The sequence below is a fragment of the Xenopus laevis genome, chromosome 9_10S (assembly GCF_017654675.1).
Source record: "Xenopus laevis strain J_2021 chromosome 9_10S, Xenopus_laevis_v10.1, whole genome shotgun sequence".
NCBI lineage: Eukaryota > Metazoa > Chordata > Amphibia > Anura > Pipidae > Xenopus > Xenopus laevis.
In genome coordinates this window covers 91,523,033-91,539,093 of record NC_054388.1, presented here as the reverse complement: position 1 = coordinate 91,539,093, position 16,061 = coordinate 91,523,033, and the positions used below count along the sequence as shown (strand labels likewise).

Here is a 16,061-nt window from a genome sequence, read left to right as displayed (position 1 = left end):
CGCCTAGAGGGAGCAGTAACTCAGCGCTGAAGACTGTCTGTACTGCTGCCTGGGGCCCCAGTGGCTGCTGTAGTTCCTTGAAGTCGCTTGCTGGGCTGCTGCTGGTACAGGTACAGATGGGGGGCTGCTGGTACAGATGGGGGGCTGCTGGTACAGATGGGGGGCTGCTGGCACAGATGGGGGGCTGCTGGCACAGATGGGGGGCTGCTGGCACAGATGGGGGGCTGCTGGTACAGATGGGGGGTTGCTGGTACAGAAGGGGGGGCTGCTGGCACAGGTACAGATGGGAGCTGCTGGCACAGGTACAGATGGGGGGCTGCTGGTACAGATGGGGGGGCTGCTGGTACAGATGGGGGGGCTGCTGGTACAGATGGGTGGGCTGCTGGTACAGATGGGGGGGCTGCTGGTACAGATGGGGGGCTGCTGGTACAGATGGGGGGGCTGCTGGTACAGATGGGGGGGCTGCTGGTACAGATGGGGGGGCTGCTGGTACAGATGGGGGGCTGCTGGTACATATGCTAATGTGGGGGGGTGCTGATTGGAACCCTTGCCTAGGGTGCCAAACTACCTTGGCCCGGCTATGGTTTAGGGCACCTAAACCAAAGGCTGGTGGGATCTGTTGACAGTGTCTCTGTGCAAAGCAAAACAAAGGGTTTTTTTCTCCTGCCAAAACAAGCTGCTCAGTGAAGATCACAGCCTTCTGTAGGGACTATTTATACTTAGTAGAAGTGGGATGAATACTGACAACAAACATGCATCCACACATTAATCACTGTCATCATCACTGAACGGTCATAGACCCACAGAACGACTGCCTTCACTTTCCAGTCTCACTGCCGGGAATTTAAATGGAGTCAAATCTGCAGCAGAGTGACAAAAGCAAAACATTTACAGGTATAGGATCTGTTATCTGGAAACCTGTCATCCAGAAACCCCTGAATTACAGAAAAGCCATCTCCCATAGACTCCATTATAATAAAATAATTCACATATTTAAAAATTAATTTTCTTTTTTCCATAGTAATAAAACAGTACCTTGTACTTGCTCCCAGCTAAGATTTAATTAATCCTTGCTGGAGGAAAAATAATCCAATTGGGTTTACTTAATGTTTAAATTCATTTTTAGTAGACTAAAGGTATGAAAATCCAAATTACATAAAGAACCCTTATCAGGAAAACCCCAGGTCCTGAGCATTCCTGTATTATAAAATGATGGAACATATTGAAATTTATAACAATTAAACGAACGGAACACAATCAAAGTTTTGGTAATTTTATTTTGCTAAACCTTTTTTTAAATTGTATATCTATTTCAGATCACTAACACCTGGGTACCCTCATATGCAGTTGGTCCATCTCAACATTTTGTCAAGCTGGGTTACACTGAAATCCGGATGAAGGGGTGTGCCCCAGAAACGTTCCATCCTTTCTGGAATTAGACACACAAAGGCTGTTGGCCTGCTTGTAGACACCGCATTGTGCCAGATTTTGTCTTTGCCCAAGTGACTGGAGAGGATGCCAATCCCTTGTAATCACTGAGCCCCAGGCAGAAGTGAGAGGAGATGCCAGGGTGTGAATGTGAGATACTCTCCTACACTGAAATCCTGCCTGGTCAAGGCTTGGCGTTGCAAAACATTTAAACTTAAAGGAGAAACAAACCCGTACTAGAAAAAAAACCCTACCCTGCGTAGACAGTGTCAGACTGGCCCACCAGGATACCAGGAAAACTCCCGGTGGGCCCGGGTGTCAGTGGGCCCTCATGTTGCTAAACATTTGGCCTATTTCATGGCCATTCCCTATTTCTATGAGAACAAAGAGGCTACATAGATGGAATGATTGATTATAGTATAAAGAGAGCAGACTAGGAGAATAGAGGTTGAATGAGGAGATAAAGAATATTAGTACTAAGAGTGGGCCCCTGGTCTAAAGTTTTATGGTGGGCCCCTGGTCTAAGGTTTTTGGGTGCGCCCCTGGAGTCCCAGTACTACACTGTGCGTAGACCAACCTCCCTCTTCCCCCACAGCCTAACTGATTCCCCGGGACTTCTTCTTTTTTGATCTTCTTCTGAATCTTAGCAGAGTTTCGGCTCATGCACAGTTGGAGTAAATTTCCGGTCCAGAACAACTGTACATGCGCCGTAACTCACTAAAATTTCCAAAAAATTCAATGACACAGAATCAGCAGCATGCATGTCATGACTGTTGGGTCTGTTGGTTTTCGATTACTCTGCTACACCTACTAGTAAATTATTTGCCATGTAGAAATATAATTTGTTACTAAAAACAGGGATTAAACAGGATAGTGATATCGGACTGCTATTATTCTGAACACAACTGTAGGTTTTCATCCCAAATGAGCAAGCAATTAGGCATTCTTCCCAAATTCTACCCAGTCTGAACATTAAGGAAAGAAAGTTGGTATTTTCCCCAAATTATACCCATACCAACCATAAGGCTGTTCCAACTTACTGCTCCAAGCTCCCCACTGGGGGATATCAGCCTTGCCGTTTGGAAACCAGTGCCATAATAAGTATCATTTAACTGCAAGGGATGCACATATGGCAACAAAAGGACTGCATCTTTCTAATTTTTAAGAAGTTATAAGAACTGAACCTTGTCATCTTAATAGTATCATCATTTCAGCATTGTGGTCCTGAACCTTTTGTAACATATCTTCTGCTTCCTTCAAGCGCCGGCCTAGTTGGGGAGAATGTTCGGTTCGGGTCAACTCACTATCATAGGAATCCAAAATGGCTCTCATTCCGTCCCAATCCTGCATAGATTAAAAGGAGTGGAAGGAAATGCGTGAGAAAGAGGGAAACAAGAGTCAGTTGAAAACAGAAGTTATTCCATTTTGCAGTCTTGGCAATATCCCATTCCTTTGCAGAGATACATGGTAATCAATTGAAAATAATGCCATTTTATCCACTTGGATACATCAGTTTGAACATGTGAACTCATGTGCCTTTCAGAATACAATTCAGTTGCATTTTTCTTAACTGCTGCAAAAATGTCTGAGATTATGATTTCTCAGCGTTTTGTTCCAAGAACGCCCAGAATGCAAGTATTTGCTTGTTTTTATATTCATGGAATAGCCATCAATATCACACAGAACCTAAACCATAGATTCCATAAAGACCAATGACATAAGGATGACAAATGGCCCACAGACATTATCTTCTGCTCTCAAAGATGTCACTCTATATTACCGAAACGGCACAAAGGAATGCTATTTAAAGGTTATTTAGCCAATTCAACAGACAATAAGGCAACAGATGGCAGATGCCAACCATCCAAGCAAAAGAAGAAATGTTATGCCTTGCAGAACATTTTATATGCTCACAGAGTCTGTTAGCTGTTGGAGTATATAGATTAAAGGATTTTACCAAACCACACGCTAATGTTTCATTCTTACCCAGGCAGGTCAAATTCTTTCCCCCGAGTTACTATGCTGAGCAATGTTTGGAGGGCCACAAATCTGACACAGACAGTAGTTTGTTACCATAGTATGATAGTTTATGAGGGCCATGTTGAACAGCAGGAGTTAATCAATGGATGGCGTCCAGAAGTGGCCTGTTTACAATGATGCAATATTATGCTGACAATGGATTAGCTGTAGATAGGGCGTATTAAACAAATGAGCCTAGTAACATTTTAGTAGTACTTAGCTTTACAATCTGTCATTGTGTAAACTGCTGATTTGGAAGCCCACCAAGTTCCTTCCCGAGTTTTTTTAATCTGCAGTGCATCACAGCAAAGGCCAAACTACAGTTCTGCAATAGAATTTTTGAAAAACGGCAGCTGAAGGGATTCTGACATTAACAGTTTATCAACCTTTTTAACAGAACCCTGGATTAGGAAAGGTATATTCTCTTACCAACTATGTTATCAAAATGATTTTGCTTTTTGAAGCAGAGGTTTTGCTGCAGCAACAGGGCTGGAGGAGTTCTACATGTGCTGCCAAGGAAGGAAATGCTGTCAAGGAATTGCTACAGTCTGTCTGTTGGTAGCAGGTAAGAGACAACTCTAGCAATAGGAGATTTAAGGAAACTGCCAGATAAGGGGCATTGTCAAAACGCTTGTGTGCCTCGCCAAAACACAGTGTTACACTCTTCATATCTTTTGCCCGTTTTCATTTCTTCATTTATCAGCTTTCAGAGCCAGTGGGGATCACGGATAATATTCATTGTACAATGAAGTGGTGACACAAAGTGCTACCCAGCAGAGCAGAAATAGTCTTTTACTGGAAATACATAAAATCAATTTAAGGGCGATTAACCTCCTTGAACTCACAAAGGCTCCATATTTAGTCTACCCAAAGACAGAGGGTGATTTATAAACTGCACCAGTGTAGCTACCTATAGCAGCCTATAAGGATAACCACACCAGGAGTTTTCTGTATTGGTAGAGAAATGGCAAACCAATTGACTCGAATGGCAACCACCAGTGCAGATTTTAACCCAAAATGCAAACTTGACCATAGACGAAGTCTGCATGGTATAAAACATGACATAATTGTCTTAATCCCAATCCAATACCCAGACGCAATGTAAAATAATAGAACGCCAATGTTTGAACACAATAGTAGCCGAATAGATACAGCTGGGCTGATTAATCAAAGCAACACTCCAATTCAGATGCAAATAATCACGTTTTACCCAAAAGCAGTGTTTTTCCCCAAAATTCCAGCATCCTTGTTGCTGCTCTCTAATTAGCATTTGCTTCAACTTGTTCACAATTCACAAGTGTAGACATTAGATCCTTATTCATAATTCCTGTAAAAGTTGAAGCCCAGTTTTTTTTATAAGTGCTGATGATGTCACATCTCACTAATGTCTTTCTATATCACTATTACCATCCTTACTTGGCTAAAGTCAGTAGTATGTGTGAATACAACCTGCTACAGGTAACTTATTGCCAGCTCCAGGCAGGTGTATATACCAGGGCTCGTGTGTCCACTGGGAAATGCATGAAATCCATCAGAGCAGGCCAAATGGGTGAACTGAGAGGTTTTAAGGTTATGAGCTTTGTAAATGTTCCTTCAGTTGTTTCTTTTATTTTTTTTTTGGAAAAAAATATTTTACATTTTATCAAATTGCTATTCTTCCTTATTGTTACATAGTTACATAGTTACATAGTTAAATTGGGTTAAAAAAAGACAAAGTCCATCAAGTTCAAACCCTCAAAATGAAAACCCAGCATCCATACACACACCCCTCTCTACTTTTAATTAAATTCTGTACACCAATACCTATACTAACTATAGAGCTTAGTATCACAATAGCCTTTGATATTATGTCTGTCCAAGAAATCATCCAAGCCATTCTTAAAGGCATTTGTAATTCAAAATAACTCATTTCATTATTATGTATAGACATACCCTGCCAACAAGGTGACAAGCAGAGAAAACTCCTTGGAAAATCGCATTGCAAGAGACCCAACCTAAACAGGCCACAGTTCTACAAAAACAATATCGTTCGGACTCTGCTGTGATGCACTGCAGATTAAAAGAACTAATATGGATCTTGGTGGGTTTCCAAATCTGCAGCTGACAAAATGATGAATTGTTAAGCTAAGTACCACTAAAATGTTACTAAACATTTGTTAAATAGGCCTCATCTAGAGCTATCAGCTCTCTGCGGGTTGCTTTGTAGTTGTTAACAGCTTAAAGGAGAACTAAACCCTAAAAATGAATATGCTTAACACAGTCATATTTTATATACTGAACTTATAGGACCAGCCTAAAGTTTCAGCTTGTCAATAGCAGCAATGATCCAGGACTTCAAACTTGTCACAGGGGGTCACCATCTTGGAAAGTGTCTGTGACACTCACATGCTCAGCAGCTGTTGAAAAGCTGAGCTTAGGGGTAGTTGCAAATTTACAAGCAGGCTGATTATTAAATCCTGATGCTAGTTGCACTGGTTTCTGTGCTGCCATGTAGTAATTATCTGTATTAATTCTCAATAAGCCTGATATTGTGACATTTCTATTCTATGTGTACTGTATATTGTGAGTGGGTCCCTAAGCTCAGTAAGTGACAGCAGCACAGAGCATGTGCAGTGAATCAGCAGAAAAGAAGATAGGGAGCTACTGGGGCATCTTTGGAGACACAGATCTTTACTGCTAAAAGACTGTGGTTGCCTTGGGCTGGTACAGAAGCACAAAACATAATGTACCACATTTCTAGCCTACTACTTGTTTAAGCATTAGTTATCCTTTACACAAACTATTGGGGGTGTGACTGTAATATGGACCTTAGATTGTAAGCTCCACTGGGGACAGGGACTTATTTGGACGATGAACAATCTCTGTAAAGTGCTGGGGAAATATGTTGGCACTATAAATATCACATATAAGATTTAGAATAATTTGCATCAGTGAGTAAGTGATATAATAACATTACAGCAGATTCATTCTTTTCAATCCAGCTCCTGCTGCCACTCACTTCCCCAGCTAATGCCTCCTGAACTAGTACCAATGGCTTTTGTACTTTGCTAAGCACCTTACCACGGTGTGGGCATTTAGTGCTCACATTCATTCCAAGGCTAAAATACCACAATCTGGGGAGGTTTTGTCCGAGAGCTTCATTTACAAGACGCAGGTTCTCGAAATCTGACTCTTAGGAAGTGTCGCGAGTGTTGGGCACAAAACGCGTTAGTCTTACCACATACCCACTGCCAATGTACAGCATATCACCTAGGGGCACATTTACTTAGCTCGAGTGAAGGAATAGAATAAACAATACTTCAAATTTCAAAGTATTTTTTTGGCTACTTTGACCATTGAATTGGCTACTTTGACCTTCGACTACGACTTCGAATCGAACGATTCAAACTAAAAATCGTTCGACTATTCGACCATTCGATAGTCGAAGTACTGTCTCTTTAAAAAAAACTTTGACCACCTACTTCGCCACCTAAAACATACCGAACATCAATGTTAGCCTATGGGGAAGGTCCCCATAGGCTTTGCTATCTTTTTTAGGTTGAAGAAAAATCGTTCGATCGATGGATTAAAATCCTTCGTATCATTCGATTGGAAGGATTTAATCGTCCCATCCATCAAACGAATATCGGTAAATCCTTCGACTTCGATATTCGAAGTCGAAGGATTTAACTTCGAGGGTCGAATATCGAGGGTTAATTAACCCTCGATATTCGACCATTAGTTAATGTGCCCCCTAGTGTGTTGAAATAAAGCCGCATTAAAAAATCATAGCAGCGACTCTGTTGGATGTTTGGGTCAGCGCCGAACTGCAGGTAAAATTGTTGTGCAGACGTTCCAGATTGAAGTACCCAGATTCCCACGAGAGCAGCGACCAACAGGCAGATTCTGTGCTGCATGAGGGTGAGCTCCGCTTCTTTTACACATCCATAATTTGTGTTCACAGGTTCTCTAACACTGGGGATGCACGGAATCCAGTATTTTGGAATTCAGCCAAATCCGAACAGAATCGGAATCCTAATTTCCATCTGCAAATTAGTAACGGGAAGTTTTCACTTCCTTAAAAAGTCACCTGATTTTTATGATTCGGATTTGATTTGGCTGAATCCTGGGTTCTGCGCATGCCTATTTAACACAGAAAGCATGGCTAATGTTAAAAATCAAAGCTATTTAAATTTAGTAAAATAATAATTTCAAATCAAATCATTCAAAGCAAATATAGTTGTGACCCCTGAAATAGCAGAAGAAACTTTCCAGTAATTGACAGAATCCACGAGTGGCTCGTTTTCTGTTGTTTGTGTTATAGTTCTCTGAAGTGCTCAGCGCTGTTTATTTAGTAGAGACGTGAGTCTTTAGAGCACAGAGATTTTGACAATTGATTAAAAAAACAAAGCAAAAGAACAACAGACAACTTCCATTACGACAACATTCTGGAGCATAAGAAAAACGTTTCAGGCTTAAAGGAAAACTATACCCCCAAAATGAATACTTAAGCAACAGATAGTTTATATCAAATTGAATGACATATTAAAGAATCTTACCAAACTGGAATATATATTTACATAAATATTGCCCTTTTACATCTCTTGCCTTGAACCACCATTTCGTGACTCTATCTGTGCTGCCTCAGAGATCACCTGACCAGAAATACTACAACACTAACTGTAACAGGAAGAAGTGAGGAAGCAAAAGGCAGAACTCTGTCTGTTAATTGGCTCATGTGACCTTACATGTGGTTTGTATGTGTGCACAGTGAATCTTACGATCTCAGGGGGCGGCCCTTATTTTTTAAAATGGCAATTTTCTATTTATGATTACCCAATGGCACATACTACTAGAAAAGTATATTATTATGATAATGGTTCATTTACATGAAGCAGGGTTTTACACATGAGCTGTTTTACTCAGTATCTTTTAATAGAGACCTACATTGTTTGGGGGGTATAGTTTTCCTTTAATTCCATACAGTCTACATTACTGGAAGAGTTATCCATGATGTGGGGAAACAATTCCATTTGCTGTGAATATGTGCGGGCTTTTTAAATGGGATCCACTTAAAGAAAAAAGCACAAAAATACCCTGACTGAGTTTGATCACAATATTTTTTTCAACAATTAAATTTTGAAAATAATTGAAAATTAATGAATTAAAAAAAAATCAGCCAAAGTAAAATGGGATGTGTGAATATTCTCTCCAGTGGCATTATGTCGCTTATCTGCCTCCAAACCCCCACCCTATCAATTTTCATACTACAGGTATGGGATTCGTTATCTGGAAACCAGTTATCCAGAAAGCACCGAATTACGGAATAGCTGTCGGAATATCCAAATAATTAATTTTTATTTTAATTATTTCCTTTTTCTCTCTAACAATAAAACAGTACCTTGTACTTGATCCAGACTAAGATATAATTAATCCTTATTGGAAGCTAACCCAGCCTGTTGGATTTCTTTAAGGTTTACATTATTTTATAGTATACTAAAGATCTGTTATCCAGAAAACTCCAGGTCCTGAGCATTCTGGATAACGGATCCTATACCTGTATTTCCCTTTAATAGTATACACTGAAACTGTTCTGGGAATAAAGATCTTTCTTTTAATCTCCCTTTTTCTTCAGGATCTTCGCAACACATTTCTGGCATCCAAGGGATTAACTGTTGTGCAAAGGGATTGCAAATTGTGCAGCTTTCCATTATGGAAAGATCCGATATCCAGAAAACCCCAGGTCCCGATCATTCTGGATAATGGATCCTATACCTGTATTTCCCTTTAATAGTATACAGTGAAACTGTTCTGGGAATAAAGATCTTTCCAATTTTAATCTCCCTTTTTCTTCAAGAACTACGCAACACATAACATTTCTGGCATCCAAGGGATTAACTGTTGTGCAAAGATGCATGCCTACCATCTCATTGCTTAAAGAAGCCACCTAATTACCTACCAAGGAAAGAAAATTCCACAAAATCAATAAGGGGAGAAATTAAAGTTACAAATCTAACTGAAGCCAGACGGGATCCCTTGTGAAAATCTGTTCCTGGGGTATCTGAGTTTATCTAGTGTCATAATTTTATTGAAATCCTATATCTTCCTATTGACTTTTATGGTTTCCAGCTAGATGCAAAGGTTATCATTATTGGACGCTCAATGCTGCTCTAAGGGACAGAAAGAGGGGCTTTTTCTACCCTGTTCTCTAAACAAGCTGTAATTGCCTGTTTTATTGATCAATAAATCTCAAAGCTGCCTCCATTCACGGGCATTGTTCTTCATTCAGTCCACTGCGCTCGCCTGTCGTGTTTGAGAAGTTTGGGAAACCAAGAAATCGTTCTCATTAGTGCGCAAGTGTACATCTGCTTTCTGTAATGACTTTTCCACAGATATCCAAAGTCGAAGATAAAAATGGAGTTAGTGCACTTGATCAAACATTATTTCAAATTAAAATTGCAGGTGTGTGTGTCGACCATTTATAATCGATCTTGTATTTGGAGGCACAGTGTTGGATAATTAAGGTATGCCCTGTGCAAGGACTGTACTTCTAGGGGGGAATATATATATTCCTGGGGTTTTCCGGATAACGGATCTTTCCGTGATTTGGGTCTTCATACCTTAAGTCTACTAGAAATTCATTTAAACTTTAAATAAACTCAATAGACTGGTTTTGCTTCCAATAAGGATTAATTATATCGTAGTTGGGATCAAGTACAAGCTACTGTTTTATTATTATAGAGAAAAAGGAAATCATTTTTAAAAATTTGGATTATTTGGATAAAATGGAGTCTATGGGAGACAGCCATTCCGTAATTCGGAGCTTTCTGGATATCGGGTTTCCGGATAAGGGATCCTATACCTGTATATAATCCCCCTTTTCCATAACTTTCACCAGCCTCAATTTTTTTTTTTTTTTTGCTAACATAAGAAATTTTTAATCAACGCTGACAGTGAGTTTTAATGAATTCTCTGCAGCGGTTAAAATATCAACGGTTTTTCCCTCATTAGGCTTAGAAGCTCAGATAATTAATAAAAACAGGAACAGAAGCAAAGACAACTAAATGACGGAAATGTTGGAAGCCAGATGTGACTTTTGTATCAATCAGCCACTATTCTGTCTTTTACCAGCAGTCTCCCCCACCAAATAATTATTGGGAAAGTGTATAACAGTAAAAAGAAAATATATTCAAATGAAAAGCAAAGTAGATGCACAATTTGCCGACTTAGCTTCCAGTACACGTAGCACCCAAAGTACATGATTGACTGCACACAGTTTGCAAACAGAAGGCATACACGACTCCCCCAATTTAAGAGGGAGAAACTCTTATTAAAGGCAGACTAACGTGTCATTTCTATACACTAAACAGCATCAGCCTCATCCCACAATACAGGATCATTACAAATAAAACTCTCACTGCCTATAGCCCTGTTGATGTAAATCAGAATCTAGTTTGTGGATGCAGAGAACAGATAAGAGTGGGTTCAGTTATATTCTGGAATAGGGTAAAACCTGGAGGTTTTCTGGATAACCGATCTTTCTGTAATTTGGATCTTCATACCTTGAGTTAACTAGAAAATCATGTAACCATTAAATAAAACCAATAAGCTGGGTTTGCTTTCGATAAGTATTAATTATATCTTAGTTCGGATCAAGTACAAGCTACTGTTTTATTATTACATAGAAAAAGGAAATCAAATTTACAAATTTGGATTATTCGGATAAAATGGAGTCTATGGGGAACAGTCTTTCCGTAATTCAGATAACGCATCCCATACCTGTACCATGTTAGTAAAGTTTAGGGGAAAGGTTGTTTTCTGAAAAATGTGTGTTTTAGTATGTGGCAGAAAACTGTATTCTAAAATACAATCTGTATTTAATCTTCATTTTTCAATACTCTGATTCTTTTAACTTTTTATTGTGCTGTTTGAAATTACAAAGGCTTTCAGGTTGATGGATTCCTGCTCACTCCAGCAAAGGGTCAATGGTTTGGAAGTCAAAATGAATGGATAGCAGGGGACCTATATAGAAAGACAAGCAATAAAAACTAACAATAACAATAAAAATGGAGGCATGCAGAGCATGAGCTGTTTGGTTGTAGGGGTCAGTGACCCTCAGCAACTGGATAGAATTATACTGCCTTCTAAATAGCGACAGTAAAGGAAGGAATTTAACTCCATAAACCATAAAAGAAACCATAAAAAATATGAAGACTGATTAAAAATTGCTAAGAATAGATTTATAACAAAATAGAAGGTAATATTAAGATAGATGTCTCTTTAAAGGGGTAGCTCAACTTACATTTTAGTATGATGTAGACAGTGAAATACTGAAAAATGTTGCAATTGGACCTTTGAATTTTTATTTTGTTATTTATTTATTTAAAATTATTTAACTTTTTGTTCAGCTGCTTTCCATTTTGGAAATTCAGTAGCTGATTGCTCGGTTCCAATATACCTTAGCAACCAGGCAGTGGCTTGAATGAGACAGAAATATGAATGGCAGAAGAGAAAGAGAAGAACATGTATGGGACCTGTTATCCAGAACACTCAAGACCTGGGGTTTTATATAACGGGTCTTTCCATTATTTGGATCTTCATACCTTAAGTCTACTGGAAAATCATGTAAACATTAAATAAACCCAATAGGCTGGTGTTGCTTTCAATAAGGATTATTTATATCTTAGTTTATCTCTTATTACAGAGAGAAAAGAAATTATTTTTTAAAATTTGGATTATTTTGATAAAATGGAGTCTATGGGAGAAGGCCTTTGCATAATTCGGAGAGAAAAATTGTAGGCATACAGAGCTAAAGTTTCTTGGCAATATCCCCCATTTGAGAGCTGGAAAGAGGCAGAACGAGGAAGGCAAATAATACGAAACTATAAAAAAAAAGGTAAAAATGAAGAGCAACTGAAAAGTTGCTAGAATAGGTCATTTTATAACACACTAAGGGGATTATTTATTAAAGTCATTTTTTTCTGGTCTGCGTTTTAAAGTGGAAAACACTATTTTCGATTAGACAACCTCAACTTTTTCAAGATTTATTAAATTCAGAGGCTGCTAAAAGTGCGAATAAAAAAGTACTCCATCTCAAACCTGCCAAGTTCATGTAGAATTCAAGGGTAGATGTCCTGTTTAAAATTGGAAGATATCATGATCTGTGCTGGGTTTCGTACAATAATCTGAAGAATTTGTGCTTTTTGGGCAACAATCTGGAAAATTTTACAATTCAAATTTTTCTCACGATTTTATTGAGTCTTTTCCTGCAACCTAGCTTTTAGTAGATAACCCCCTAAATGTTAACCCAAAGTTAAACTACCCCTTTAATATCAGCCCATTGGTCACAAATGTAGTATTTCCATTAAAAGATACAATATTTTATTTGCAGTGTTTAATAAAAATGTCTACAATGATGGCTGAAAGGCATTTGGACCAAATCTTTATAACTTGCAGAAGTGGCTATGGGTAGGAACGTCAACCCTATTGCCCAGTCAGGTCTTGGGGAGATAAGCAGAACACGTGCCAAAACCTGTGCAGCCAATCTACATTGAAGGTCTATGGCTAACAATGCATTTTGGACACACATTTTGCCCAATATTAAGATAGTATTTCAAGGAACATATTCGCCAATCAATCTATCTCTGAGAACATTATTGCTGATATGTATGTTTATTATCAATGAAAACAGTTGAAGAGCCAGTTGCTGGAGGTTTAAAGCTTTTAGGCAGAGAGTGACAGCCTTTAGTCATCTAGGACACTCGTGAAAATTGCATCAAGACTAATTATAATATAACTATAAATCAGATAGTTTCCCCAAGTATCTAAGAGGCTTGCTATCTTATAAGAAATGAAGAGTGTTTACAGAATTAAAAAATAATGATTTAGTAACTGTAGACAATGCCCATGCTTTCCTGTCACCTTTCATACAATCAATTCCCTGATGCCCAGAAGCTAAATAGCTGGAAAATTTGCAGGGGGGGGGGTATAAAAATATAATATAGATAGTAGAAGTGACCTCTAAGTTTTATAACCTGTATCCATTTTCTTGCAGTGTTGGGGATGTTGACATTTACATCTGAGAAAGGGGTAACACTTGTACAACGCACTGTACAACTTTGGTACAAATGTGTCCCTGCAGAACTGTGTTACAGAACCTTTCTTCTTGTGCTTTTGATAAAAAACCATAAATAAGCTTACTTCAAGCTTAATTCTTTTCTCTATAAATATATACAGCACACACACAATTTGTGATCCAATCCCTGTGTGCATCACACACCTGCAAGTGTTTTACTCACTCTTGGTCATAAAAGTCAACTCTCTCTCAACTGCTAATACAGTCCCCTAAGAGTTTATCACACTGAAAAAATGCAACACAGAAATGTTTTATCTGGTCATCATAATAAACAGCCAGTGCATGGTGATAACCAATGAAATGCTTGCATATATATATATGCCATAAGGCAAAGTAACTTTGCAGACTAAACCTCATCAGAACGATGCAAACAGATGCAGTTTTGATAAAATACTGGCTTATGTGAAAATCTAAATAGGATTATAAAGAAATTAAAACAATCTGATTATAGTTAACCTTTCAATATTATTTACGCCATAAGGGAAACTTTGCAGCCATGAAGTCTAATCTCCAGATTAGGAAGGATATAGAATGTGCCAGGCATACTCACAAGCACGGAACATACAATATTGCTTAGTAGAAAGTCCATTTGGTCCTATCTTGTCCAGTTTATAATCAGTGAATTCTCTGATTCCTAAATACAGAAGACTGTTCCTTTACAACCCCTAAAAATTATACAGTGCCTTGCAAAAGTCGTAAGTCCAATTACTTTTACTAAATGAATCGTACACTATAATGTTGTCCAAATTCATCCTGTGTCATTGTTTTATGGTAGAACACATTCTTACGCATAGATGACTTTTCTTTTGGGATAAGAACATACAGTAAAAACTTTGCATTTTGGTGAAAGAAACTCTATCTTGGGTTCAACTGATCACAACTCTATTAAAATAGTGGATTCAGTGCATCCCTATTTATTAGGTCATATAAAAAACTATTTATATTGGGATCTATATTCATGAATTATTATTATGTAATAGCAATCTCCTGCATTAATTTGAAACAGTGGAATGACTAGTTATTGGGCTACACAGCAAGACATTTTTCAAAAACATATATTGCAACTGCTTAACAATCAAAGGCTCACAGTTGCAGGGTCTGATTTAGTTGCACCTTTGTTTTTCAGTAAAATGATTGGAAAGTTTGTATTATAGTAGCTGTGGCTGGAAAAAAAACCCCATCCATCTAGTTCAACATTTTGTCCTAGCAAATCCTACCTAACGGCTAGTTGATATTTTGTGTAGCACATCAAAAAGCCTTAAGATGTCTGATGATGGCCCTGAGTGACAGTATTATACATGATATGGAACTGTCACTGCTTTGTGTATATTATGACATACAGAGATAAAAAGAAAGAGAATAAAGTCAGTAAAAAATCACATTCTTTCTGGTTTCAGTGAAATCAAAGGCATCATTCAATATAAAATACAATTTTTTGCTTATAAAAAGCCAGCATATGCTACAAGGCTATACATTTTGTAGAGCAATAAAAACAAACATTGTGACACATAATGACAAACTACTTCACAGCATGAAACAATTCCCATCTCCCTTGCTCTGGCCTGGCTTGCTCCTACAGCCATCTCTTCTGCACCTATATTGGTGCATAGAGAGGAAATTGACTGATAAGGCAAAGTTTCAATATAATTAATTAATTTGCAGCTAATTCCAGCTGTAGTGATTTGGCTCTGTGTCTTCAGGCTCATGGAAACACTGCAGACTTGAGGATTCCCTGTTCTTACATGATACAGGAGTCAGTCAATGTATAGAGTCCTAAAAGGTAATAATGAAAATGAAGCAGAAGAGGAGTTTGGGGTACAGGATTCTCTTCAAAAAGTGTCTTTTGTGATTCTAGGGGAGTACCTAAATTTGATGTGAAAGAATGGTAAGAGGACAGAACCAAATATAGTACAACAGGGAGCAACATTCTTGTAATATGTCATAAGAAAGATGACAAAATAAGAATCATTCCTTAGGAGATCTATTTGGCAAATGCTAGAAAAAAACTATCCAAAATATTTAGGCTCAATGGTCCAAACCAAAATAATCAGTTAAGTACAGATACCATACAATAGATTCCAGTCTCTACCTCACACTACAGTTGAGTCTACTTGAGCTCCAATCTGTCCAATCTCTATATAAGTGCACTACTGCAGCAGGTCATTGCTCCATAATAATAAATTGAACTTAGGCTTAGGATGATGGAAATACCATTTGCAGGAGCAAAACAACAAACTGTGTAAGTTTTGTAATGCAGAACCTATTTCATAATGTCATCCATTGAACATTCCTCTGCAGTGCACTATAGGGCCATATAAACAGATCCAGGTCTACACTGGCTCTATAAAAGGCTGAGATTTAAACCAGTAAACAACTGTTTTTATCATTCTGAAGAGTGATGCATCATCCATGGATATTCAGTACGCTGGCTCAGTATTATATCCCGAATCAGTGGAATCCAACCTGCAACCATTGAGCTGTTGCTGAGCAACAAATCCCA

General features: G+C 38.4%; 1 long non-coding RNA gene and 1 pseudogene across 1 annotated transcript; one reads left to right on the top strand and one right to left on the bottom strand.

Moving 5' to 3' along the window:
* The window catches only part of LOC108703128, a 533,218-nt pseudogene that overhangs the window by 340,467 nt on the left and 176,690 nt on the right, over window positions 1–16,061 (bottom strand).
* LOC121398814 lies at window positions 3,429–9,690 on the top strand. The gene is made up of 3 exons (XR_005964521.1): window positions 3,429–4,012; window positions 5,374–5,527; window positions 9,062–9,690. It is a non-coding gene; the product is annotated as an uncharacterized LOC121398814 (long non-coding RNA).